Here is a 27,846-nt window from a genome sequence, read left to right as displayed (position 1 = left end):
AGGAATGTGTTTATACCTTTAGAAAGATGCACAAAGGGCATTCACTACCTGGAAACTTTGCTCAGCAACAATTTGAATGATACTACCTCCAGTCTTTCTTTTGGGTAAAATCGTAGGAATTAGATTTTGCAATGCTTATGTAGTTGTGCTTGCCATAATCTAAAAGATTATGAGATCTGTTTGGTCTTCCCTGATGTTAGGATTCCGTTTAAACACTGCCTCTGCCTTCTGATTTTCTGTCCTCAATGGGTTCATTAACTCCTCTCATGGTGTGACGGGTTCTGCAGTTGAATTCTAAAAATCAAAAACAACATTTAGTCAAAAACACTGTGGGGCACTGTGGGGCACGGGGGGGGGATTCTAATTAGTCAGGGCTATAGAGAATAATTTGATACTTATAGAACCAAGGAAGGGCTGCAAGCTCCTATTTATAGGCAAAGGTTATACACAGGGCAGAAAGTACATTTTGGGATTTATGGCATTTTGGGCATCTCTGTGTCTTGACTGGAGCTAGCACTCTCCAGGCACCTCTGAGATGGAGGAGGACCCAGGATTTACTACTTCTGATTACAAGGTGTTAGTTTAAAATGTTTACATAGTCATGGGATCGTTTAAATTGCCTTCTCCCTGCCTAGGAGAATCAGGGTAAAAAGTCAAAGTGGTTACCAGTCCTAATATACTCAGCAATATGCGTATAGACTACAAGCATCCATTTTTTTTTTTTCATATTTCTAGGCTCTTCAGTGGAGAGCAGTTATGAGCACTCTCCCCTTTCTCTTACCTATTAGTTTATTTTTATTTTGTACTTTGTCATGTGGTTTAGAATTCATTGGTTGTAAATGCACTGACATTAAGTCAGAACAATCAAGTTTAGACATTTTCAAATTGCCCCCCCCCTTTTTTTTGAGCCCATATTTACACAGATCCTAATAGGCACAGCCAGGCTAATAATTTCCTGATCTATTCACTATTACTCAGAATCACATGGGGGTAATAAATTATATTACTCAGCATTAAATACTTCCTGTTTCTGTGGGGTTTATTTCATTTATACCCAGGGAACAGATGTAAATAAATTACCAAACATAATTTTTTTCTGATTTTTTTGATAATTTTTTATGTACAGTTGGCTTTCAGTGGGAAAATAACTTTTATGTTTATTCATAATCAAGAACTATGAAATGCTTCAGGAAACAATTTATTTTTTTTTTAATCTTTTTCTTTTAAGATTTATTTATTTATTATGGATACAGCATGTATGACTGCAGGCCAGAAGAGGGCACCAGATCTCATTACAGATGGCTGTGAGCCACCATGTGGTTGCTGGGAATTGAACTCACGACCTCTGGAAGAACAACCAGTGCTCTTAACCTCTGAGCCATCTCTCCAGCCCTCAGGAAACAATTTAAAAGGACCACTGGTCTAATGCTTGGAAATATCTATAAACCACCAGTTTGTCAGCACACAGGTTTTTGTAACAATACCTAATAATTGATCTTTTTATTTCTGTGGTATTAGTTTCAATGTCTACATTTTCATGTTTAATTTTATTAATTTGAGACTCCTTTTTCACTTATTTTAGTATCCCTTCCAGTTCCTCCCAACTCCATTTTTTCTGGATCCTCCCCTTTTCTGTCTCTCATTAGAAAGCAAACAGGTTTCTAGGGGATAACAATAGAATAAAATAAGGTTAAACAAAAACTAATGCATGGGAATAGGACAAAACAAACATATAGAAGGAAAAGAGCCCAAGAAAAGGCACAAGAAACAGTTATAAACTTGGAGACCCACTTGTTCACACGCTCAGGAATTCCATAAAAACACTAAACTAGAAGCCATAATATATGCAAATGACTTATAGGGTAAAAGAGAAAAAGAGATGAGCACATATGTATATATGATATATAATAAAATAGCATATATAATAAAATAAAATATAAAAAAACAAAGTTTTTTTTTTAAATAGCCCTGACATAATATTATGGACAAGATAAGACACCATTGAGTTTGTTTTTGTTGGCCATCTACTGCTGAGCATATAGCCAACCCTTAAGAGTAGTTTGTTTCCCTAGTGAGACTCAGTTGTGGAAAAGTAGATTTTCACTTGCAAAGTGGCTTTCAACTGGCCATTGCTTCTGGGTTAGTGATGGTGTATGTATCCACTCTGACACTTTTTCTTCTTTTGTCTTGGTGAGTCTGGTTAAAGGTTTGCCAGGTTTGTTTGTTTTTAAATTTATATTTTATTTTCAGTGTCTATTTCTCATGTTTTTGCTTTTATCTGTTATTTCTTTCCTGTTACTAATTTGGGATTTGATTTATTCTTTGTTATCTAGTTCTTTGAAATGCATTCAATATGTTCTTTATCTGGAATCTTTCTATTTTTGATACAGGAAGTTACAACTATACACCTCCCTCAGTAGGAATTTGCTGTATCCTGTATGTTTTGAAATGTATTTTCATTTATTTGGAGAACTTTTAAACATTAAATTTTTGTAATATAGTGTTCAATTATCATATGTTTGGGTAATTTCAAACTTTTTATTTTATTGTTGATTTCTAGTTTTATGCATTGTGATCAGAAAATATCCTGGATGTGTTAAGAAAGTTGGTGAATGTCTTAAGTCCTGTTTATGACCTAATATATGCTGTAGCCTAGAGAAAGTTACATATGCTAATGAACATTACAGCTGCTGGCTGTAATAAGTGACTGTCTTATTTATTTACAGTAAAGTCTAACAATTTCTTTGCTGAAATGTTCTGATCTGTATATTTATTAAAATAAGATGTAGGGCTTCCTCAATTATATTACACTGGAGTGCATTTCTCCCTTTAGGCTTAATGATGTTATTTTATAAAGTTGGGCACATGCATATTAGATAGACCTAAATTTATATCATTATATCTTCTTGTTGAACTGGTCCATTGAACATTATTTAGTAGTCTTTGTTTTTTCTTGAAGTTTGATCTGAAAGTCTACCTAGAAGTCAAGCATAAATGTAGCTATTTCAGCATTACACTTCCTTAGAATGTCATTTCCCACTCTTGTACTTCCTGTGTGTGGTTTTCCTTACCCAATATGTAATTTTATTGGTTATTTTAATCTGTTAATCCGGTCTGTGTCTTTTCACTTCGGAATTTACTCTGTTTACAGTCAATGTATTATTTATCTGTAAAAACTTCTAATTATGAAAATACTTTTCTCCCTCCTATTGTTGTCGTATGTGGCTTGATGGTTGTGTAGATAACAGTTGATACTTTGTTAACACAAAGTATCTTGTGCATCTTATCTCCGGGTAAGGTAATTCAAGTGCTTTGAGGATGTTATTTAACTTCCTTTTGTTTCTAAATATAGGATGCTCTCATGTATCTATTCTAAGTTTACTTTGCTAATCATGGGTTCTCAGTTTTTGTTTTGAAAGGCTTTTTTTTAAACCAATTATTGTTGAAGGATACTCTTGCTCAGCATAGTATTCTTATGTGGCATTTATTTTCCTTCAGGATTCATAATACATCTTTAAATTTCCCAAGCCTTTGTGGTCTTTCTGGTATTAATCTAATGGGGATATCGTTGGTGTGACAATGTTTTTTGTGTGTGTTTGAGAACCCTTTCTTTATCTTGTACTTTTGAAAATTTGACTGTTACATGGTGTAATGAAGATCTTTTTCATTCATGTTTTTTGTGGTCCTGCAGGTTTCTCAGCTAAAAATATTTGTGACTTTCTGCCCAAATAGGAATGATTCTGTTATTTCACTGAATAGGATTTAGATGTCCTTAATCTTTAAACATTTTCTTTCAGAATTCAAAAAAATGAAGACATTTCATTTAATGGTGTGGGTTTGAAGGATCTCTTCAATTCTTTCCTTTTCTCCTTTCTTCTTCCTCTTCCTTTTGGACTCAGTATAAGGTACTCCCATATTGCAGTGATAAGGTAAGGTATTACCAGTGTAACCCAGAGAAGAAAGAGTTGCTTTGGGCTTACTTGTCCAGAGTGAGGCATCCACCATCATCACAGTGGGAAAGATGGTGGTATCTGGACATGGTGGCTGGAGCAGCAAGCAGAGTGAACTGGGAATGCCCTGCAGCCTTTTAAAACTCAAAGCTGGGCTTCAGTGACATTCTTCTAAACCTCATAAACCTACCCAAACAGCATCACCAACAGAGGACCAAGTGTTCCAACATCTGAGCCTGTGGGGGACATTCTCACTCAAACCACCAATCGGTCTAGACTATTGTAAAGGATCTGCCTTTAATTTTAGCAGTTCCTGCTTCTGCTTAGTGGGGTCTGTTTATCAACACCATTTTGTTATGTCATACTTTCTATCTCTGCTCAATTTCTCATTCCAATCTGGCACACACTGCCTTCCTAATTGTATTTTACTGTCTACCTGTATCTTCTTTAATCAGATTGACTAGTTTCCTACATTCTTTGAAATTCTTTATCACTTTGCCTACATTGAGTTCTTTGTGATGTTGCTGGAGAATCACTGTACTCTTTTGGAGCTCTTGTGTCTTCTTGCTTTTCTGTACTTTCTAAATCCTATCTGGTGGATGGATTATCCCCACCATTTTTTGGGGTAGCATTCTCAGTAACAACTTTCCTCTTGAAGATATGCTTTGAAGTATCAGTTGTTATACAGTGCTGGCATGGCATCTTTTTTTACCCTCCAAAACTGTGAAAACGGTAGTGCAGTCAGACGTTCTCATTGTCTCTATGGACCATGCAACCCTGGAGATACTAGCAGCTCAGGCAACTGAGTGTGGATAAAGGATGACGTGTAGCTCACGTTGTGAAGACTCCTGTGAAGGGAGGGGTGACAGTAGCTAGATGGGCCAGTATCGGCACAGATAGTGTTGCCAGGACTCTCTTTTATTCTTAATTCTCTGAAGGAGGTCTTTACCTTCCCTGCACATGGAGTGTAAGTGGAAGATTCTTTCTTGTTCTGTCTCCCTGCTTCCTATGTTGTCATGGTTACTCCAGCGGACAAGGTGGTAATGACTCAGTTCCTGATTTCCAGTGTTCTTCTGCGGTCACTAATCTCAAAGTATGTCATACATATTACTTTAGGGATTGTTGTGTGGAGGAGGAAGTGAATTTGGGGCATCTGTTCAGCCCCCTTAAATCTCTACAGCATTATCAATCGTGATTTTGATGTGCATCTCTTGAATATTTATTTTGATATTTCTCCTACAGCATTTTTAGTAGTACTGGTACATTTTAAGTGAATCACTGATACTGAATTTTCAATATGTAATATTTTCAAAAAATAGTTCATAGTATATTAAAAATCTTAGTATTATAAATAATTATTTGATCTTTTCTAAACATAAAGCAGTAATCTGAAATTATGACAGTCTTGTGTCTCCTCTCAAATATGCCTATTTAGTCCTATATTTCTATTCTGTTTATTGTTTAGAACTTTAAATTTTTGAAAAAAAATTGATAGAATAAGTATTATCCTTCTTATAATATATAATATATAGTATTATAATGCTTCTGCATTTTATTCTTACCTTTAAAAGGGATGATATATAAGTATGTATGATATTTTCCAGTGAACTTTATTGTGATCTAAAGTTCTTAGAAATATTATCAGAAGAGAGGTATAAAATTAACAGATAATGGCCCAGCAGTGGTGGCGCACACTTTTAATCTCAATACTTGGGAAGCAGAGACAGGCAGATCTCAGTGAGTTCAAGGCCATCCTGGTCAACAAAGTGAGTTCCAGGACTGTTGCACAGAGAAATCCTGTCTTGAGAAAAAAAATGAACAGATAACAACCTTCTGAAAGGAAAACATGTTTCTTCTTGCATTATTTATGAATGGAAAATTCATACTATTTTCAAATACAGGATCTCCAGGGTTTTTTTTCTCTTGTGATAAATTTTAACTTCATCAGGAATTATTGTGTACTAAGGAAATCAGGGGTAAACAGTGGAATTTTCCTTTTCAACGCAGAATTGCACTTAATTTTTTTTTTTTGGTTTTTCGAGACAGGGTTTCTCTGTGTAGCTTTGTGCCTTTCCTGGGACTCGCTTGGTAGCCCAGGCTGGCCTCGAACTCACAGAGATCCGCCTGCCTCTGCCTCCCGAGTGCTGGGATTAAAGGCGTGTGCCACCACCGCCCGGCGCACTTAATTTTTAGAAAGAATATTTATTTCATAAAAAGAATTGATGAGTATTTCTGGAAAATATTGTATGACAAATAGGACATGGTTCCTGATGAAATAAGTCACAAAGCAAGGGCTTAATTTTATTCCTCAGGTATTTTTGTGTTTTGTTTTAAAACAGCTGTATTGGAAACAGGGAAAGGGCTTATGAAATACTGATGTGGCGTGCCTCATCCTTGGTGTCACATAATGGAAGGAAGATTAGCTCTGCATCTCCTCATCATTCCGTCATTCATACCATTAAAGCCTCTGTGAACTTTGGTCCTGGAGACCTCAAGCTCCATGCTTTGGGAACAACTGCTCACCTGTTAGTTTGTCAGTCTCTCCACTACACTGGCAACAGCCATGTTGTAGTCTATAGTCTCTATACAGCGTGGAACATTTAAACTCCAATAAAAATGTAATTACCACCCCAACACATGTAACTGGTGTTTACAGCCACTTCTAATTAACTCTGCATAGAACTGAAAGTGAAGTCTTCAGGTGCTTTCATAAGATTAGCTGCATTAGCATTGTTTGAGCGCTATCTTGTCTCTTTACATTTTATGTTCACAATTTCCTTCCAACTTAATTGTTCCCTAAAGCTCCAACCCTACCAGATGAGATTAAAAAATGAAACAAATATCAGGAGAACAAATTTAAAATAGCTTGCAGTTTTTCCACACATTTGTACTTTAATTTCCTCCCCATAGTGTGCCTCATCCTTTTATGTCTTAGTGAATTCCTGGTATCTTCCTCCATACTCTCCCTGCTATTCTCTGTTCCACATGTATCTGTCCTGGACCCTGAAGCAGGTCTTGCTTAGTTTTTGTCAACTTGACACAAACATAAACATATCTAGGGAGGGTGGGATCTTCATTGAGAAATGTCTTCATCCAGACGCCTGTAGGCAAATCCGTGGGGGAATTTCTTGATTAATGATTGGTTTGGGAGGGCTCAGCCCACTATTGGTTCTGCCAGCCCTGGGCAGGTGTGGTTTACAAGAAAGCAAACTGACCAAGTCGGAAAGGAGCATTCCTCTGCGGCTTCTGTTGCATTTATTGTCCTGACTTCCCTTAGGGATGGAGTATGACCTGAGAGCTGCAAAACACCTGAATGATGCCCAAGAAAACATGAACACAAGGCTGATGAAATGGCAATGACAATACAGGATTTAAACACTAGACTCAGTAAAGAGGTATAAATACTGAAGTGAACGCCATTCGAAATGAAGATTGAATTCATAAAACTCAATGGCATAATTAGAAAACTGATGGTAGATCCTTACAAGCAGAATGGATTGAATAAAGGTAGAATATAAGGACTCAAACATAAATTAGAGGAGTTAGATGGCACAAGAAAGAAAGCATTTTTAAGTCATAGGAAAGGAACATGTGTGACGAGTAAAAAACCACAAATATTGAAGTTATAGGCAGAGATGAAGAAGAATTCCAGGTCAATGGACAGAACATATCTTTAACAATAACATAGAAGAGAATTTCCCCAAACTAAGGAAAGACCTATCCATTCTGCTACAAGATGCACACAGAACACCAAGTAGACAGGAATATAAACAAAACAAAACAAAACTCCCCCGTTGTACATCATAGTTAAAACATTAAACAGCACAGATAAAGAGTTGAAAGCTTCAAGAAAAAAAAAGCATGAACTACATATAAATAAAAGTCTTTGAAAATACCAGCTTGTATTCTCACTAGAAACTTTGAAAGTCGGAAGAGCCTGGAGCAATGCACTCCATGTTCTGAAACACAAACGCTGAAAGCCTAGGTTACTACACCTGGGAAAACTGTCGTGACTGACCAAGGGGAAAGAGAATCTTTTCATGATCCACACAAACTAAAGAATACACACAAAAGCAGCCCCACAGAAAATATCAAAAGCAATACTTTAACTGAGGACAGGAATAAGCATAGCAAAAAGACTATGGGAAGAAAATAAATCTGGGCTAGAAAAACGGCTCAAAGGTCAAGAGGACAGGCGGCTTTTCCAGAGGTCCTGGACTCAACTCCCAGCGCCCACATGGTGGCTCACAACCATCTGTAACTGTAGTCCTATGAGATCCAATGCCCCATTCTGGTATACATGAAGATAAAGCACCCATATATACAAAATACATAAATAAATAAACATGTTTTTTAAAAATTGAAGCTATAATTACTGAAACACAAAGTATAACGAAGAACACAAAGAGCAGAATAAATCAATAAAATGACTAATCAAAATTCACCTTTCAGTAACAACCTTAAGTGTTAATGGCTTCAACTCTTCAATCAAAAGACAGAGGGTGGCTGAATGAGTTAAGAGACAAAAGTCATCTTTCTGTTATGTACAAGACACTCATCTTAAGTTTAAAGACAGGAAGCACATTAAAGTAAAAGGGTGAAAAAAAGTATACAAAGCAAATGAATGATGTAGCAAGCAGGATCGCTGTCCTAATAGTTGACAAAATAGACTTCAAACTAAAACTCATCAGAAGAGATAACAAAGGACACGTCATTCTAATTCAGGGGACAACCAACCAAGAAGACATTACAATTATGAGCCAAACTCTGATGCTTAACATTTCTTTTAGAAATTACCACTGGAAATAAGTACACAGATTGATACCAACCCAATAATAGATGATCTTACTATCCCACTTACTCAGGTAGGCAGCTGATCTGAAAAAATTTAATAGAAAAATATTAAAAATAAATGTTGCCATACATCAAATGTATCCACCTTATCTACAGAATATTTTACCCAAGCACCAAGGAATGTACTTTGTATTCAGCATTCCATGGGAAGTTTCTCCATGGAAAATAGACCATATTCTGGGATTAAAAAAAAAAAAGCTTACCAAATTCAGAAAGGTTGAAATAACTCTATGTATCCTATCTGACCATAATTCAATAAAACCTAAAATAAACAGCAAATAAATCTCTAGTAAGTACACAAGCTCATGGAGATTAAACAGTTCATCAGGAAATAATGAATGGGAAAAAGACAAAATAAATAAAGAAATTTAAAAAGTCCTAGAATTAAATGAAAATGAAGACACAGCACAACAAAACCTCTGGAACACATTAACAGTAGTCCTACTAGGGAAATTTATAGCTCTAAAGCTTCCATTAAAAAAAATCAAAAGGAACTTAAATAAATGACTTGAGATACAACTCAAGAATTTGGAAAAACATCAAAAAAATAAATCCAATCCCAGATGATGACAAGAAATCAGAGCAGGAAATAATAAAATAGAAACAAAGAATCGAATACAGAGAATCAATGAATCTAAGAGCTGATTCCTTGAGAAGTAAAACAATAATTACAGACCTTTGGCTGAACTAACCACAAAGAAAGAGATGGTCAAATTGACAAATCAGAAATGAATAGGAACCATGACAACAGACACTAAATTCAGAATATTATAAGGGGATAATTAAAAAACCTGTACTCAACTAAATCAGAAAATCTAAAAGAAATGGAAGAATTTCTAGGTTCATCAAAACCGCCGATGTTATACAAAGAAGAGCTCAACATCATAGACAGACCCGGAAGAAATGAGATCGAAATAGTAATAAAAGGCCTCTGACTGAGAAAAGCCCAGGCTGAGATGGATTCACAGCAGAATTCGACCAGATTTTCACAGAAGACCTACAGCTAATGGTACTTAAATCTTTAAAAAAGAAAAAGAAAGAAGGAAAGAACTTCCAAGCCCCTTATATGAAGCCATTATTATTATAATATCAAAAATAAGTAAAGAAAAAAACAAAAAAACTATAGGTCAATATCTCTGATTAACATAGACCCAATAATCAATCCACAACAAAATATTTGGGAAGTAAGTATAGATATAAACCAAAATGAACATTCACCATAATCAGGTTAGCTTATCCCAGAGATGTAGGGATGGCTAAATATATGTAAATAAACACTGCAATAAATCATACAAATAGATTTATGAACAAAAATCTCATGATTATTACAAGGGATGCAAAAATATTGGGGGGTGGGCTGGGGGTAAGGGGAGGAAGCAGGAGGGGGGAGAACAAGGGAATCCGCGGCTGATATATAGAACTAAATGGTATTGTAAAATAAAATAAAAGGAAAAAAAGAGATGCAAAAATAGCAAAATCCAACATGTCTTTATGATGAAAATCCTAGAGAAAGCAGGACAAAAGAAAACATACCTCAACATAATGATGGCTACATATGAAAAACTCTCAGCCAACACCATTCTAAATGGAGAGAAACTTGAAGCAATTCTATTAAAACCAGGAGCATGACAGGGCTCTCCACTATTCCTACTCTTTTTCAGAATAGTGATCAAGGCACTCACTGGAGTAATAAGGCAAGAAAAGGAAAGTAAAGGAATACAAGTAGAAGGAAGAAATCAAATTAGTCCTACTTACAGATGATATGCTATTATACATGAGAGAGCCAAATAAATTCCACCAGAAAATGTCTAGAAGTGGTCAACGGTTTCAGTATTGGCAGAGTCTCAAAAGCAGTAGCCTTTACATACAGCCAACGCAAGTAAGCTAAGAGAATTCATGGATGCTTTCCCATTGACAATAGCCTAAATAGCTAGGAATAAGAGGTGAAATGAAAGTGTCAAATCTAAAATAAACATGTCACATCTCTGAGGAATGAGACTGAGATCAGCAATGGAAAATGGAAAATCTCATGAATTAATACTGTAAAAGAAAAATAACAATTACAGATGCAATGCAATCCCACTCAAAATTCCAACATTGTACACAGAAATAGAAAAAAAGCCCCAAAACTCATTTAGAACCACAAAACATTCCCATTAGTCAAAGCAAATCTGAGGAAAGAACAAGAGAACATTATTGTTGGAGGAATTACCATTCCAAATCTCAAGATATATCACAGTACTATAGAAATAAAAACAGTATAATATGTGCTCAAAAGCATAAATAAAGATCAATGAAACAAAATAGGAACCCCAAACAGTAGAATAATAATAAAGTAATACACCTAAGTAATGCTGCATGATTTCTGACAAGAATTCCAGAATAATATACTGGAGAAGAAAGCATCTTCAACAAATACAGATACTTGCTGGGAATACTGGATATCCACATGTAGAATAAAATGGAGGCATATCTACCACGCTGCACAAAAATTAATTTCGAATTGATCAAAGACCTCACTGTGAAACCCGAAGCACTGAAACTTCAAGAGTAAAACCTAGACAGTGCCCTGAAATATACAGGTTAGAAAAAGACATTCTGAATATGACTGCATTTGTCCAAGATTAAAGACCAACAAATAACAAGTGAGACCGCATTAAAAAAATAAAAAGCTTCTACACAACTACGAAAGCAATCAAATGAAGAGTCACAGAGTGGGGGAGAATCTTTGTCAGCTCTGCACCTGACAATGGATTAATGTCCACATCATGTAAAGAACTTTTAAAAAAGTCAAGAAAACAAATGGCCTAATTAAAAAATGGCTATGAATTTGAACAAAGAGTTTTCAAAACAAGAAATAAAATGACTAAGAAATATTTCAAAAAATATATATTATTCTTAGCAATCAGGGAAAGGAAAAGTAAAACAACTTTGAGATTTCATGGTATACCAATTAGAATGGCTATGATAACAGAACAATGCAGAAAAGGATGTGGGGAAAAGGAAAATCTTCATTCACTATTTTTAGGTTGTAAATTGTTATATTCAGTCTGGAAATCAGTCTGGAAACTAGGGGAGAATTCTCAAAAAGAAAGCTAAAATTAAACTACCACACAAACTACAAAACTATTCCACAGTGTGTGCCCAAAGGATGAAGCATCCTACTCCACAGATATTTGTTCAATGATGACCATTGACATGCTATTCTCATTATCAAAAAAATGTAAATAACATAAATACCCTTCAGCCAGTGAAGAGACAGCAAGAATGTGTCACATATAAATCATGGATTACTATTCAACTATAAAGAAAAACAAAATTTGCAGGTAATGGATATAATTAGAAAATATATTGAATGAGGCAACCCAGAATCATTAGTAGTTCCTAGCTCCAAATCTTCAGCTGTGATTATATAACCTGATTTCTGCCCTGACCTTTTTTTTCCCTGTCTGCTACAGTTGTATTTGTTTGATGGTGGTGTTTCTTCCAGTGCTTGTTAACAAGCACAATAAATTATTTATATAAGATCTCTCTGAGAATGTAATGTTGGCATTTAGTGCTTATCTTAGTTACCTTTCTATTACCATAACAAAACACTGTAACTTGAAGCAACTTAAAAGGGAAAGAGCTTATTGGGTGCTTATAGTTTCAGAAGGTGAGTCCATGATCATCATGGCAGAGGAGCACGTTGTAGAACAGTAGCTGGAACTTGCATCTGATCCATAAGCACAAGAGATAACTAGGGATAGTATGGCCTTTTTAAACACCTAAGCCCACCCCAGTGACACAGCTCCTCCAACAAGGCCACACCTCCTAATCCTTCCCAAACAGTTCCATTAACTTGGGACCAAGTATTCAAATATGAGCCCATGCAGGCCATTCTCATTCAAACCACCATATATTCCTGTTAGGACTTCCTTCCTCGCATCTCATAGATAGTGTCTATTCTTTTATATTTAATTCAAGAACTTTTTATTTCTTGATTTCTTGAAAGATCTATTCATTACTTAAAGAACAGCATTAATCACATAATTATTTCAATTAAAATATTCTTCTGAGTTGTTGGAAAGAATGTGGATTTTACATTATCTCTCAGCCAGAGATACAGTTTTCTTAATTTTGAAGAAAATTCTGACTTTATCCCATGAGATTATTAATAGACATCTGGGAACTGCTGTTCCTGAAAAATCATTTGTAGTGGGTAGCCATTCCAGCTTTGATCTGGAAGTTCCTACCCCCATTGAGGCTTTGGTAACTGTCACGCCTACAAGGTGGGGCCAAGAGAGGGCCCTGAAGACCCGAGATCCAGATGTGCCACTCTCTCTTGGTTCCTGGACCCTGGACGGTGGAGGTAGACCGAGCAGAGTTCTTCAGAGAACACCTTCCCCAGACTCTGCAACCTACCTTTCCCTTCATTTGTAAGTTGTGCCACTAATAAACCTCCCTTTTAACTACGTGGAGTGGCCTTAATAATTTCACCAATAATCATTCACTTCTCACTTACGCTACAGTGTAGAAATAAGCATAACAAACCCTGGCATTTTTAATTTCATCTGTATCTTTACTTTTGGGTAAACTTGTGGAGTTCTGTAGAAAAATATGTTAATTTTCAACATTTATGAACTCTAACCTATTCCATCTTCCTTCAAGACTTACAGTACAGAGATACTACTATCTCAGGCACTTAATTTTGGGATTTAGTATTATCTAGCTCTAGATTGTAGAGATGCACCCTTAAAGCATCCTGTCATTGTTCTAAACCTATAGCCTCCTTGAATTCTAGGAACATTAGAGCCCTGAGATCCCCCCATGATGACAGGCCTCCTCTTATGCCCAATAAAAGCGACAATCACCTGGGAGCCAGTTTGTCCCATTAAAATACTTCATTAGGACCATTTTTCAGAACCAAAACTGAAATAATCATCACCACACCACAGTGTGATCAAGACTGCTCAATTATGTACTCTTCTCACTTCCTACCTAATTCTTCTCTTTAATGCTAAAGCTCATAACTATAGGAAAGATGCACTCAGATGTTTAATTTTCCTTTCCAAAGTGTACATTTTACATAAAGTCCTTTCTTGATTCTTCATCATTATTTTTGTTTGCTTTCTTTGGGACCAGTGTCTAGAATTTATATGTTGGAACTCCAAGAATTGGGCCTCTGGCTTAGGTTCTGGGTATATAACCGCACATTTGCTATCTACCTTTGCTCTGAACTTCTTATTCATGTCTAGGTCAATCATTACCCTATTTTTGAAGATTGAAACCTGATCCTAAGATTTCATTGGATTTACATGTGGAACAGCTATGAAATGAACCTACATGTCCAGAGGAAGAAGGTGAAAACAGGAACATTTGACTTAGATCTTTTCATGAGTGTAAATAGTACAGAAAGATAGTAGGAAAGCATACGGCCTCTTCAGGGTCATCTGAGTTACATACATATTATTTACATGTCAGAAGTAAAATGATTCTGGAGGCATTTGTTATAACCCAGCTAGGGCATTTAATTCTTTTTATTCTAGACAGAAGCATAAACGGCTGACTCCAAATTAAGAGAAACTAATACAAGAAAAACTATCCAATAAGTCTATACAATATATACAGCCAAAACTTACATTAATGATGTCTAGTCCATTAACATATGATGAAAACTCTTAATGTGGAGAAGAAGGGGATGCTGAGATGAAGCCATATATACACAGCCAAGAAGAATGAACAGCTGAATTAAAAAACTGTCAACAATTTCCAGAATTTAAAATCCTGAATCATGACAGGACACTAGTGGAATTCAGGTGTTTCTGGTACATGGACTGCTCTCACCCAATGTGAGGTTGAACTGTTGACCTTGTGTACATCCTACATCACAAATGAGTCTGTCAGGTACACTAAGCCTATAGGCTGAAGATGATGCCCCAACACTGCGGAGAAACCTCAGGTGACTGCCCAGGCAGCTGGCTGTTTCTGTCAACTCACAAATTTTTTGGAAGTTGCTTGCATGCACTTCCTGTTTTTATTTTTGTTAGCTAATATTATTCCCTTCTTGGGTCTCTGAGGGAGTTGAAGATTAGTTAGTTATGGTTGAAGATTAGTTAGTTATAGTTGAAAATTAATTAGGATAGAAAATGCATTAGATACATCTTGGATTTACCAAAATAGGATAGATAATGGAATTATTTTCTCTGATTTGTCAAATACCTGTTTAGGTATTTATTACTTGTATATATTGTATATAGTTATTGTACTTTTGTATATAGTTTTTCTTTTGTTAGTTATAATCTTTTGCTTTTTTTTATTTTTATTAAAATAGAAAAGGGGAAATGTGGTGGTATTCTAATTGTACTGAAATGTGATTTTGATTGTATGTTAATAAATAAAGTTGCCTGGGGGTCAGAGCTATTAGAGCCATAGACAGAGTGTGGCAGTGGTGGCACATGCCTTTAATCCCATAGATCTCTGTGTGTTCAGGGATACAGCCAGCATTGGAGACATATGCCTTTAAGACCTAGGGGGCTGTACATTCAGACAGTGACAAGGCAGTCACGTGTTTGGGTTTACAACCAATGAGAAGGCAGAACAATAATACTATAAAAAAGACGTACAGACAGGAAATAGCCCTCTTTCAGGAAGCTGGGACACCGCAGGCGGAAGGGTGAGATTTTAGCTCTGAGCTCTGACCTCTCGGCTTTCTCCTTTACATTGTTTCTGTGTTTCTTATTTAATAAGACAGTTAGTTACATCTACATAGGATTAGTGGTTTTATAAAATAGACATCTGAGGGAGCTTTCCCCTTAAGCTATATGAGGATCCAGGAGAAGTTAGATTATGAGGGAGCAGGGTCTTATCAGACATAAAATCTCAGTCCCTTAATCTTGGGTCCTGAGCCTCCAGACTGTGAGAAGTCATTTTCTATTGTTATAACCCATCAAGATGTGGTCTTGTTATAATGGCCCAAAACAACAACAACAAAACTCAAATACACCTGATGGGAGGTTTACAGGCTGGTATGAATGAGATCCTAGGCATAAATATAGTTTTAGTCAGTAATGATTGTCAATATTTCAAAGTCTCTGACAGATACATATGAAATGGCTACCTTAGACATCAGTGCAAAGAAGATTGGACCATCTTCTGGCTCACATACCAGTCCTTTCAAGTTGCTATTAGGAAGAGTCCAGGATGGGCAGGTCTTAGTAGCTACAACAATTAAAATTCCATTCAGAACCTAGAATCTAACTAGTTCTATGGATACTTGGAGGTGCCCTGGGATATACAGTTAACAATTTTTCATGATCTTGGAATAATTTACTTTCAAATACTTTAGCAACTTTTGTGATTGCTAAAGGCATTGCTATTTTTGTAGGACAAACATCATGGAAATGAAATATTTCCATGGTTGAAGGGCATTGCATGTTCTCTTCCATTTTAGCAATAATACACAAGGTGATATTATTGATAAGTATCCTTCTTGGTCACGTATGAAAAAGGCAAAGACAGAAAAGAATGTAAATAGAACATTACATTATGGAAAGCAGAGTTTAAGTTGAGGAAATGGTGCAAAACTTTCCCATCTTAGAAAAGGGAAAAGTATTCAAATGTAAGAAAGATGGAATAACCTTGAAACAGGGATTTGAGCATCTCGAGGAACAGTGTGGAGATAGTAGGGTGAGTTACTTTCCTACTATAGTCCTTTTACCAGCCTCTCCTACAGACAATGACACTTTCTCTAGGGCTTGCCATCTCCTCTGGACCAGGAAAAGGGGTCTGAATACCTACACAGTGAAAAGAGCATGAAGGGTAACCTCCATATTGCCATAAATACAGTGCAGTGCTTGGAGGGCATTTTATGCGGGTGGGGCAGAGAGGCTCAACACCCCACAGCATGAAGAATCAGGAAAAACAAAAACAATTGGCATTCATGAAGAGAAAGAAGCTAGGCCAAAGCAAACTGCCATTCTGAAAGATGAACTCATCCTATCCCAAAGGATTCATGTCCCTCAAGTATCTGACTTCTCCATAGAGAAGAGAAGGCTGACTTAATCTGTCATATACAATCAGTAATCTTCCAAGCATCCTAGGCAGATACACATATTGAACTCTGTCTCTGTGAGCATGAAGGTAGCAAATTAATGTTTTAGAGCTGTGACCTCTTGGTTCCCAGGAGCATGGGCTGTATGTTGCATGTAACTGACAGAAATAAATGATGAAAACAAATATGGATTCATTGTACCACTCCAAAATCTAGTATATATCCAGATGTTTCTAGTTCACCTACAACTTCCGCTTTAATTTTTTTTATGGGAGTAAACAAAAATATGGCACAATTCCTGCTTTTACACAATCACGAAGTTACACAAAATAAAAAAAAAAAAAACCACATGAGATGTTACCATGACATACTTAGTCAGCTCTCAACTTTATTGTCTTTGAAATAAAGCTCCATTCTTCTAGTTATAAATTATATGGTAGTGCACTTTTCTCAGGTTAAGAATTTTGGATACTGAATAGTGTGTTTTATGTTTAAATAAATGAATATCAAGCTGTATTAAAATTATCAGTTCACAATTTAAGACAAAATTTCATTATTTTTCTAAAGATTTAATCTCTGAAATAATATACCACCTATGTCATCAGAGAAATGTTTGTAAGATGTTTTATTATTATTATTATTATTATTATTATTATTATTATTATTATTGTAATTATTATTATTAGTTCCTTGGGAGTTTCATACATGTTTAGATCATATTCATCCCTCCTGCTGCAAGAGTCAACCCATTTTTCCTAACCACCCAATTTTCTGTTCCATTTTTTTTAAATACTGCAACACCAAGCCATGCTACCCATACATTCCTGGATGTGCAGTCTTCCACTGGAGTATACTCAGCTTACCAGGGGCTACACTCTTAGATAAAACTACCTTTCCCTCTCTGCAGCAGCCAGTGATTGCCAACAGCTCCATGGGTACACAGTGGAATTGTGGACCCTACTTCCCCCTCCCTGCTGGGATTTGGTCTGGCTTGGGCTTACAAGGTCTTGTGCATGGTGCCATAGCAGCTCTGAGTTTGTGTGTGCAGCCGCCCTGCTTTGACCCGATGACATTGTGTCCTTGTCGTCAGCCACTGCCCCGGGCTCTTCACTCTTCTCACCTCTCTTCCACTGGGCTTTAAAATACTTAGGATCCTCGGCCAGTAATACTTACGGAGTTACAAAATGATAGCTTAATATACTTTATGTTCTCCTTAAAAGAATGATACTTCTTAAAAGGAATCTCAAGGCAGGCCGTGTTGGCGAATGCCTTTAATCCCAGCACTCGGGAGGCAGAGCCAGGTGGATCTCTGTGAGTTCGAGACCAGCCTGGTCGATGGAGCAAGCTCCACAACAGGCACCAAAACTACACAGAGAAACCCTGTCTCGAAAAGCAAAAAAAAAAAAAAAAAAAAAAAAAGAGAGATACACACACACACACACACACACACATATATATATATATATATATATATATATATATATATATATATGCGTGGGTATATATACATATATATTCAGGAAAAAATGAGTCTATTATGTCTGCTTTCAAACCTCTTCCCTTAAAAACCACTAGATTCTGTAGCTAACATAGAAGTCCCAAAGTCTTATCAGCATCAGTATTGCATATTGCAGTCAGCATGTTAGAGAATATGGTGAAGTTCGGGGAGCAAACCATGGAGACACATAGTCCTCAGGGTGGGATATTTATTGGAGGAGGTATTAATACCATAGAGAGGACAGTAGGGGTTTGAAGGGGAACTCAGTCCGACAAGACAAAGCAGGATTCCCAACTTCTTAGGTTTCAGAGGGAAGGGGAGGTCCCATGGCATTTGGTGGATATCCTTTAGTAGCTATGAATACAGTCAGGTGGGACTTCAGGCTCATAGCAGGAGTTGCTGCTTGCTCCCTAAAGCAGTCCTTTGCAGGGGAAAGAGATTTCAGGGTGTTGTACAAACCAAGCAAATCCTGGAGAGCAAGGGTTCTATGGCTTCTGCTTCCACGTGTTCCTGCCCTACTTGAGTTCCTGCTGGGATCTCCTTAGTGATGGACTGCTACCTAGAGGTTTAAGCTGAAATAAATAAACCCTTTCCTCCCCAACTTGGCCATGATCTTTATCACAGCAATAGAAATCTAAGACAGGCATTATTATGGTTGCTACCATGCCTTTAAGGTTAACTTTAGTTAATGATTCCTTTTGGAATGTTCACCATGAAGACAGATAGGCTGGATTCAGCAGAAAATTGTTTACTTGTGAGTCAGAGGTACTTCTTTACTCATTCAAAGAGGAGTTAGTTGTGTATCAGGTTAAATATGTGAACAGTTATAAAGCAAAAGGGACAGAGAATTAAAAGTAAGGTTTTTGTGTACTTGTAACATTGAAAGTCAGAGGAAGGATCAGCTAAGGTAAGCCTTGAGATAAAGAAGACTAGGTTTACCCCAGAGGAAGTCTCTCCTCTTAAACAAGAAGAAATGCCAGTACTTACAAAATTGTCTTAAGTACTTAAATTTTGTTCATTAATCATTTGCTTATAGGGAGTATTTCTTGGATTGTGACAACAGCCCTGTGCAGGAAACAAAAATCCTTAAGGATCAGTTTATGTTTAGATACCATGACACTGATATGGATATCTGACATGGGGCAACATGGCTAATACTAGACATCCAGGGGACCTCGAGTCAACTAATGATTGCTTAATTGAGCTTACCACTTCAAAATATTAGAGTATCTGATGGCACAGTGAGTAAATAGTTGAGAACTTATATCTTGATTTATGAATATGAAGCAGAAAAAGAGAGATCACAACTCTTTTGAAACCTCAAAGTCTCTACCCCTATGCCAGTGACACACCTTCAGCAACAAGACCACATTTCCTAATCCTTCTCAAGTAGTTCTACCCTCCAGGAACCAAGTATTCAAATTGAATAAACTGTATATCTGGAGAACTCAGGGTAAATAAATGGTGATGTCATCTGTTAAGTAATGATTCTTGGAAAAAATACTACTTTTGTGTGTTATTGTAAAAACATGGCTATAAGGTCTGAAGTGAGTGATTTTGACTTTTACCAGCCAATGAGTGATGCTCCTTGTGTGCCTACCTGCTGCCTGTGTGCTGGCCTGCATATGGAGTGTGTGTCCACTTGTGGGTGCCTGCCAGGGTCTACCTGCCCTAGTGGTCTGTGTTTTGGTGAATGAAGCACGTCTTATCTGCTAAGACTCCTTCCACTCCCTTCAACTTCCCAGACTCCCATGACCCTACATTGTTCTTGGCATTGGAGGGTGTGGACCTCACACTTTGGCACGTAGGTAGGGATGGTAACCTATTTAGGCAGTCTGCAGAGGAGAGGGCTTGCTTTAGTCTGGGAGGCAGCAGCATGTCTCACTGTCTTCCTGATGGAGTACGATTCTCTGCAAGCACTGGGCATTTAACTCAACTGGCTGTGCCTGTAGTCGCTGAGCCATGAGTCCTAATTAGCGGCAGGTCCAGGACACCAGTCAAAATGAGTTCCAAGAAAAGGTCTTTAATCCACGCATGGCACAGACAGTCCTTTTCACCTTTATTATTCTGTTGTCCTCGTGTTTACTTTGACTGGGTCTGGAACCTGTCCACAGGAGGAATTTCTTTGTGTGAACTTCACTGCCTTCCCCAATGTCAGCATGTAAAGTGGCCTGAGTAACAGTGAGAAAGAAGCAAACAGGAACTGGCGGGGATTCTTTAGAACTCAGGTCCCGGGACACACACTATATGAGTCTATAGGAGTCACAGCTGGAGCCTGAGCCAGCTAGCTCAGTTCGTGCAGTCCCCCCGAGGAAGATTTTTGTTATTGTTGTGTGTAGTTTTAAATGTTCTCGTTATCTATTGTATTAAACTCTCTGTTTCCTGTCCACTGGAAGCACAGTTAGCCGTAGAACAATGCTAAGAAGAAAGGTTATTCGGGGTATTCTCATTGCAAGCCAACTGAGAGATGTCATCAGGAAATAAACTTAATCATTCTCAGTTTGGTGTCAGGGATGGAACGGTAACAGAATACTGGAGTTTGTGATGCCTATAATCAAACAGCAGTGAGCAGAAACAGGAATCGAATCGTAAGCTGTACTAGTCACAGAGCCAGCAATCTGGTAAAACAGATTAACTACCCTCAAATTCTGCCTCCCTTCTCTTCACCCCTGGTTGCACATTTCAGAAAGAACTGGAACACAGATAGTCAATCATTAAAAGTTTCTTCTTGTCCTGAATCAGGTAGTCAGCCTTGTTTCTGAGATCCATGCGGCTGCTGTTGGGCCTCTGCGGCTGCACGCCCTCCCTCAGGATGGTTTCTCTTACAGTGGGGTACACACATACTGACAAGGTTACTGAGCCTCACCTCACTACTGAGACATCATGTAAGTTAAAGTTGTCTCAGAGCAAACACGACACTATCAGTTGTGTGAGTATTCTGAGATATTTACAGTGCATATGTGCTTAATACCATGTGAAGTACAAATGTAGAATGTAAAAGTCTCCCTATCCCTGGGAACATTCCTTTAGACATATATGTAATATGGACATAGTTTATTTACTTGGATGAACTGCATTTACTTAAACCATATTTTAATTTACTTGTGTATAACACAGATAGCCTACATTAATGCTACAAGGGTTGGTCTCACATCAATTCCACTTGTAGCACATAACACTTTAGGTCCCACTTACATTAGTAAGGGCTATAAAAATGAAATTTCTTTGCAAATCATATAAAGCAGTCCTTCCTAAGTCTACAAGAAGTGTATGTGTCACTCCAATTTCATCCATACATCACTTTCCTCATAGCTTTACATTTTGTGTAAGATTAAAAATGGAGTAGGTGGGCTGGAGAGATGGCTCAGAGGTTAAGAGCATCGACTGCTCTTCCTGAGGTCCTGCGTTCAATTCCCAGCACCCACATGGTGGCTCACAACCATCTGTAATGAGATCTGGCAACCGCTTCTGTATACATAATAAATAAATAAATCTTAAAAAATGGAGTAGGTAATTTTATTTTAATAGTAAAACTGATAACTCTAAAGTCTTATGCTGTCTTCTATAGTTATATCTTACTGTAATGCAATTAGCTTGTTCATAAACAAAAACAATGCTACTATATAAGTATACGGTAACTTGGTACAGTCCTGAAAACAAGTTCTTTCTAGCTAGCAGGACATTGAATGACCTCTGTATTGCTCTTCCCTTTTGGTTGTATCATCCATAGATGAGGGAAAACTCACACACACACACACACACACACACACACACACACACACAAATACTCAGCACTTATTTACAGATGTCAACAGAATGGGAGAGGAAACCTAGAAATATACCGTTCCCCATACCACCCCAAAATTACCATCAACACATGGATGCTGGCAGAAGTAGCATTATAGATCAATGGCAAAGATGGACTCCTATTGAGTCTGAGAAGTTAGCCATTGTATAAAATAAAAGCCAATGTCTACACATATTATATAAAAAGCAAATTAATGACCTACAAGGAAAAAGAAACTTTCAGAGCAAAAAACAGGCAAAACAAAACCAACTGCAGATCACTCAATAATAAGTAGTAATTATGACTATAATTTCCATACTAAAGTGCCATCACAAGTCATATAAAATAAAAGATGTACCTGAGAAAATAATTGTAGTATTGTTAACTTATGAGCAATCTGCTAATCAGAAAAGAACTTCTATGAATCAGCAACAATAAAGAAAATCAGCAGAAAAGGTTACTTAATATGTAAAGAGATAGTTCTTACTTCAGTAAACTTGAACATCCAAATAAGTGAAAGCGTGTTCAGTGTTACCAGAAATTTCAGAAACGGAATTAAAAGTGAAAGTGAAGCTCCCTACTAAAATGTCACAAAACCAACAATGCAAAGACGTCATGGGCACGGAAGCTGTGGGCTGCAAAGAAAAGGTAAACATGTCATGTCTTCCCCGCACTTCCCCTTTGCATGGTAAACTTTTGTAGCTGAAGTTACCGCCTATAAAAAATTCCTGATTCATCAATAAACCTGTTCCATGACTGGATAGCTGTCAGTATCTTCTGGGGGAACATGTTTACTAGTTTCACAAACAGTGTAACTGCTGTAAACACAGGACAGATGCAGAATCTTTTTAATGTGACCATTAATTAGTGATTTTGCCTAAATCAATTCATTTCTTGTTTTTAATCTATTATTTCAGTTCTAATGAATGGATACCACAAATGCATTTATATGAATTAAGTGGATCTATTTGCTTCACAAATAACACAATAGATTATCAAAATAAGTGACAGAGAAAGAAAAATAGCAAAATTACTTAACATAGATAAATAGGCTTTGTAGGTATTGTTTTTTTATTGTTATTGTTGTTTTGGGTATCTGTCTCACAAAATTTCTGTTTGTAATCTAGGACGCAATTCGACATTTTTAAGAGAGGGTGTTTACTGATCTGTGGAGCCCAGTCCTAATGGATCCAGCTACAAAACACGGCTCAGGGAATCTGACAAAAAGGATGCAAAGACTGCAAGAGCCAGACGATCAGAGATCTTGTGTCTTCTTGCAATGCCAGATACTGCACCCACGAGTCTCACCAGTACGATGGCACAAATGGGAGTTGACCGAGGGTGACACCAATGGTCAAGCCAAAGTCCATGCAAAGTCCATGTCCACGGAGGCCTCAACCCTACATAAAGAAATAGAGGCAACTGAGGAAAGCAAGAGGTGATCTTTTCCAGGGAAGGGCACATACATAGAAGTGACATTATAATACTGAGGTTACATTTAGGAATATATATGTATATACAGATAAATATATACATGCAATAACTAATGTATATACAGATAAATATATACATGTAATAATAACTAAGGCCATAAATTTGAAGGAGAGCAGAGAAGGGTCTATGGAAAGGTTTGGGAGGGAGGAAAGAGGGGAAATTATGCAATTATGATTTCAGAATAAAGAAGAAAGGATAGAGACAGAGACAGAAAGAGTGAACACATTTAGGAAGTGATGAAGTCATGGGGTTCTGCCTTTAAGAATGGAAACTAATGAGGCCCCATTCTGCCATGGGATATGCAGTGTTTGTCCTGTTACTGGTCTTTCTGCCATGTGAAAATATAGCACAAAGACCCTCTAGGAGTCCAAAACAAGGCTCTCACAGAAAAGAGCTCCCCTTTCCCAGCCTCCACCCATGAGAGTAGATTTTGTGTTTCCAGTTAAGAATGAGTCATCTGTTGTCTTGTGGCTGCAACTTCACTAGTATAACTGAACCCGATGTTGGTGTCCTATTTTCATTTCTGTTGCCGTGATAAAACCCCCTGACAAAAAAACAGCTTAGGAAATAAAGGGTTGTTTTTGTTTTTCAGCTTGCAGTTGCAAAGATAGCCCATCCTTATTGGGGAGTTACAGTGGCAGGAGTCTGAAGCAGCTGGCCGCATCCACAGTCAAAAGCAGGGAGAAGTAAATGCATGCACGCTCACCTGGTTGCTGGCTGTGCTCTGCTCAGATTTTCTAATCCTCTGCCAAGGGAATGGTGCCACCCACATTGGACTTGGTCTTCCCACAACAACTAATCTAATTAAGACAATTCTTTAAAAAACAAAACAAAACAAAAAACCCTGCCCTGACCCCTTTGTGCATTTCTTTGAGAGAAAGAACAAAAAGTTGGGTGGGTGGGGTGGTGAGGAGGATCTGGGAAGAGTTGGGGAGGGTAAAGAATATGACCAAAATACATTGTATAGAAAACTTTAAAAATAAAAAAGAATGTAACAGTAATAACAACAAAAGGCAATCTTCTTCACAGACTAACCAAATGTAGACGGTTCCTCATTGGGAACGTCTATCAAGGTGACAATTGAAGCTAGCCTTCCCAGTTGCACTGGGAAAGTCGGTGCTGCTGCAGGGTCCTTTTGGAGCTGCCTGGTAGGTGAGTTTGCACAGTGATCTGGTAAGAATGAAGAGAAGAGGGGAACTGTGGTGAAATTTTTGTTTTGTTTTGTTTTGTTTTTTTGAGACAGGGTTTCTCTGTGTAGCTTTGCGCATTTCCTGGAACTCACTTTGTATAATAGACTGGCCTCGAACTCACAGAGATCCGCCTGCTTCTGCCTTCCAAGTGCTGGGATTAAAGGCATGTGCCACCGCCCAGTGAAATTTTCTTCATGGTTATAATCACTGTGTTGGGCAAAAATTGAACAGTGAAGGAACATTCTAATGAAAGACAAACTGTCTTAAACAAAACTGAGGAACTAGGTATTGGAACTGAGAGAGAAGTTCATCTTCTAACAAAGTAACAAAGAAATGGACTAACTAGTGTGTGTGTATGATGACTTCATAAAAGGCAGACCTTTACCGTCAACACTAAAGTATTTAACAGAGGGGGGAAAAATCTCAGCGAAGTATTGAGGGTGTAGCATGGCTCTCTTGGATGGATCATTGCAAAAGTATGTAAATGAAAAATGTATTAAATATAGGTGGTATAATCAAAAGATAGGCATAATGTAAAGGGGTGGAAATGTATTCACCCTGTTTAAAAAAAGTGTGGCACAGAGATTGATAAGCTCTGATAAAGTCACATGCTATTATTCATCAAGACAGCAGGAGAAAGTCTCACTTCAGAGACTGCCAATGCTGCCATTTCTGTTAAAGATTCAATGTACCAAGCCTATGAGAGCAGAACATTGCCAAGAGAGGGGCCTGAGGTGCATTTGAAAACTTGGGGCTATTTGCCCACTGTTGCTGCTGGTCTCAGCTCCTACATTCTGACGCACTGCTCTTTGAATGCTCTGCATATGGCTCACGTGAGGCTGGGTGTCCTGGGATGCCACTCCACGTGGCATAGACATAGTTACGAACAATGCTCACATGGTGCTGAATCTGCTGGTGTATCTAGTGCACAACTATGGGTTATGGCTACCTTCACTTAGACTCCAAATGAAACATGGGCAGATTAGGGCAATGCCATGAAGTAGAGGTCCTTGTAGAGTGCTGTCACTGGGATGTTGTCCCTTGGGGCTATATAATTGGTACCTAGTCTTTATAAATCACACAGTCTAATACATTCTGTTTTAAGAGTAGGAACTAGAAAGGATAAGAAATCAATTGGGATCCAACTTACTCTGTAAAGTTCAGGTAAGAAGCAATGTCTCTGCATTATTCCTCCAATGACTTGTTTTGCTGGTAATGTGTAATTAAAGTTGAAATGTTTCCTAGCAACTAATTCTCAAGTATGTACACACACACACCATAACAAAACACAATTTTATCTCACAAATATGCCACTGTTTGTTCTCTAGCCCTGCCAGACAGAAAAAATTCAATATGTTAATGATACAAACTCATAATCCGCAGTTAAAACCACATTTTCTTTAGTAGAGAAACAGAATTAAGCATTAGTATTCCAGATCTAGTTGGCTTAGGTAAATTTTTAAACTACTTTTTGGCACAAATAGGGGCATTTAAAATCACACAAACACGGAAAATAGGTTGAAGATTAACTTGAATATGTAACAAGAAACAGAGCAACGAATGTTTCCTAGTGCTCAGCTCACTTTCTCTATTTTACATAGTCCAGGTCATAGTCCTGCCTTGGTCAAGAAGAGTCTTTAGACATCTACTAGCATAGTCAAGAGAATTCCATGTAGGCATGCTTAAAGGTTCATCTCCCAAGTGATTCGAAACTCTGTGACCCTGACAATTAACATTAAACCATCACAAATGTACCCCTTGTCAACTTGATATGCAAACAAATGACATTTAATCCTTAACCTACAACCTCCTATCTCCATAAATTCATAACCATCTTATAATACCTAACACATTATTACACTGAAAATCCCAGTCATTAATAGTTTCAGTACTTTGAAAGTCTAAACTCTCTTCACTTTCAGCTCCCATAAAACCAAAAGTAAGTTGCATATTTTCAACATAAAATGGCAGAGTAAACTTTTCTGTTCTTAAAGTGAAAGAACCAAGGAACAGTTACAGTAGAAACAGTCATACCAAACAAAACAAAACCCAGCAGAATAAATTACCTATCCTAAAATTTTCATGTCTGCCACCTGGGGCTTAAGGTACAATAAACTGGACTCCAAAGCGCTTGGGTGGTCTACTCATTTGGCTCTGTTGCCTTCCACACATCTAGCCTGGACTGGCTTCATTCTAGGCCTGTAGCTCTCCATACACATACCATTTTCCTGACACTTTCAATATTCTGGGTTTTCCACTGGTAACTTTAGCTTAACATTTTCAGCTTCGTGACACACCTACCAAGCCCTCCTTCCAGATATTCAGTCGTCATTCCAGTGTAGTCAGCCTGAGCTGTTTTCCATTACACTCCAATCTTCTATCTTCCGTGCCTTCAAAACTATTAGCACATGGATGACACTGCTAAGTCCGGCTCCAAGTTGGAGCCTGCCCTTCCCTTCCTCAAAGTCCACAACTCTATCCGCTTCTGTGTGTTGTCACTGGAAATTTTTTCTTAGGCAGTGGCTTCGGAGAAGACAAGACGCCCATCCCCCAAGCTACATTGTCAGTTCAGGCACACTCCTTTTCTGAAGTTTTCATTTTCCACAAGTTGGAGCATTTGATGGGAGGGATTTTGCCCTTGGGTCACCTTTATTACAGTTCCAGTGCAGAGAAAGGGTGTTTATTGTTAATGATGCTAATGTCTTCAACAATTGTAGATGCTTTGTTATATGTTCTTGAAGAGCCCAGGAATATGTAAAAACAATTGTACAATTGTAGCCTATATGCATATTTTTTAATGTTTTAGGGCAGACAGCCACTTTGACCCTTCATCTTACATTCTCCCAGGCAGGGGAAAGGCAATTTAAATGAACCCATGACTATGTAAATATTTTAAACTAAAACCCTATAATCAGAAGTAGTAAATCCTGGATCCCCCTCCATCTCAGAGGTACCCTGAGATTGCTAGCTCAAGTCAAGACACTGAGACTCTTAAAATGCCATAAATCTCAAAATGTACTCTCTGCCCTGTGTGCTCTAAA

General features: G+C 37.6%; 1 protein-coding gene across 4 annotated transcripts in view; it reads right to left on the bottom strand.

Annotated features, from left to right (window-relative positions):
• LOC114690999 (phospholipid scramblase 1-like) overlaps window positions 1-22,871 on the bottom strand; it is a 41,796-nt gene extending 18,925 nt beyond the window's left edge. The window contains exons 1-2 of one of the 4 annotated variants that reach the window (XM_037207839.1): window positions 15,904-16,027; window positions 87-294 (exon numbers count right to left, since the gene is read on the bottom strand). The gene's annotated coding sequence lies outside the window, so the exon portion shown is untranslated. Of the gene's footprint in view, window positions 1-86; window positions 295-15,903; window positions 16,029-22,608 lie in introns of those variants that run through there. The other 3 variants (XM_037207840.1, XM_037207841.1, XM_037207838.1) reach the window with 3 other exon arrangements.
• Window positions 22,872-27,846: the final 4,975 nt, after the last annotated feature.

This window comes from Peromyscus leucopus, chromosome 7 (genome assembly GCF_004664715.2).
Source record: "Peromyscus leucopus breed LL Stock chromosome 7, UCI_PerLeu_2.1, whole genome shotgun sequence".
Classification (NCBI taxonomy): Eukaryota; Metazoa; Chordata; class Mammalia; order Rodentia; family Cricetidae; genus Peromyscus; species Peromyscus leucopus.
The sequence above is the reverse complement of the archived record's forward strand: the minus strand, read 5'-3'. Positions and strand labels throughout refer to the sequence as shown.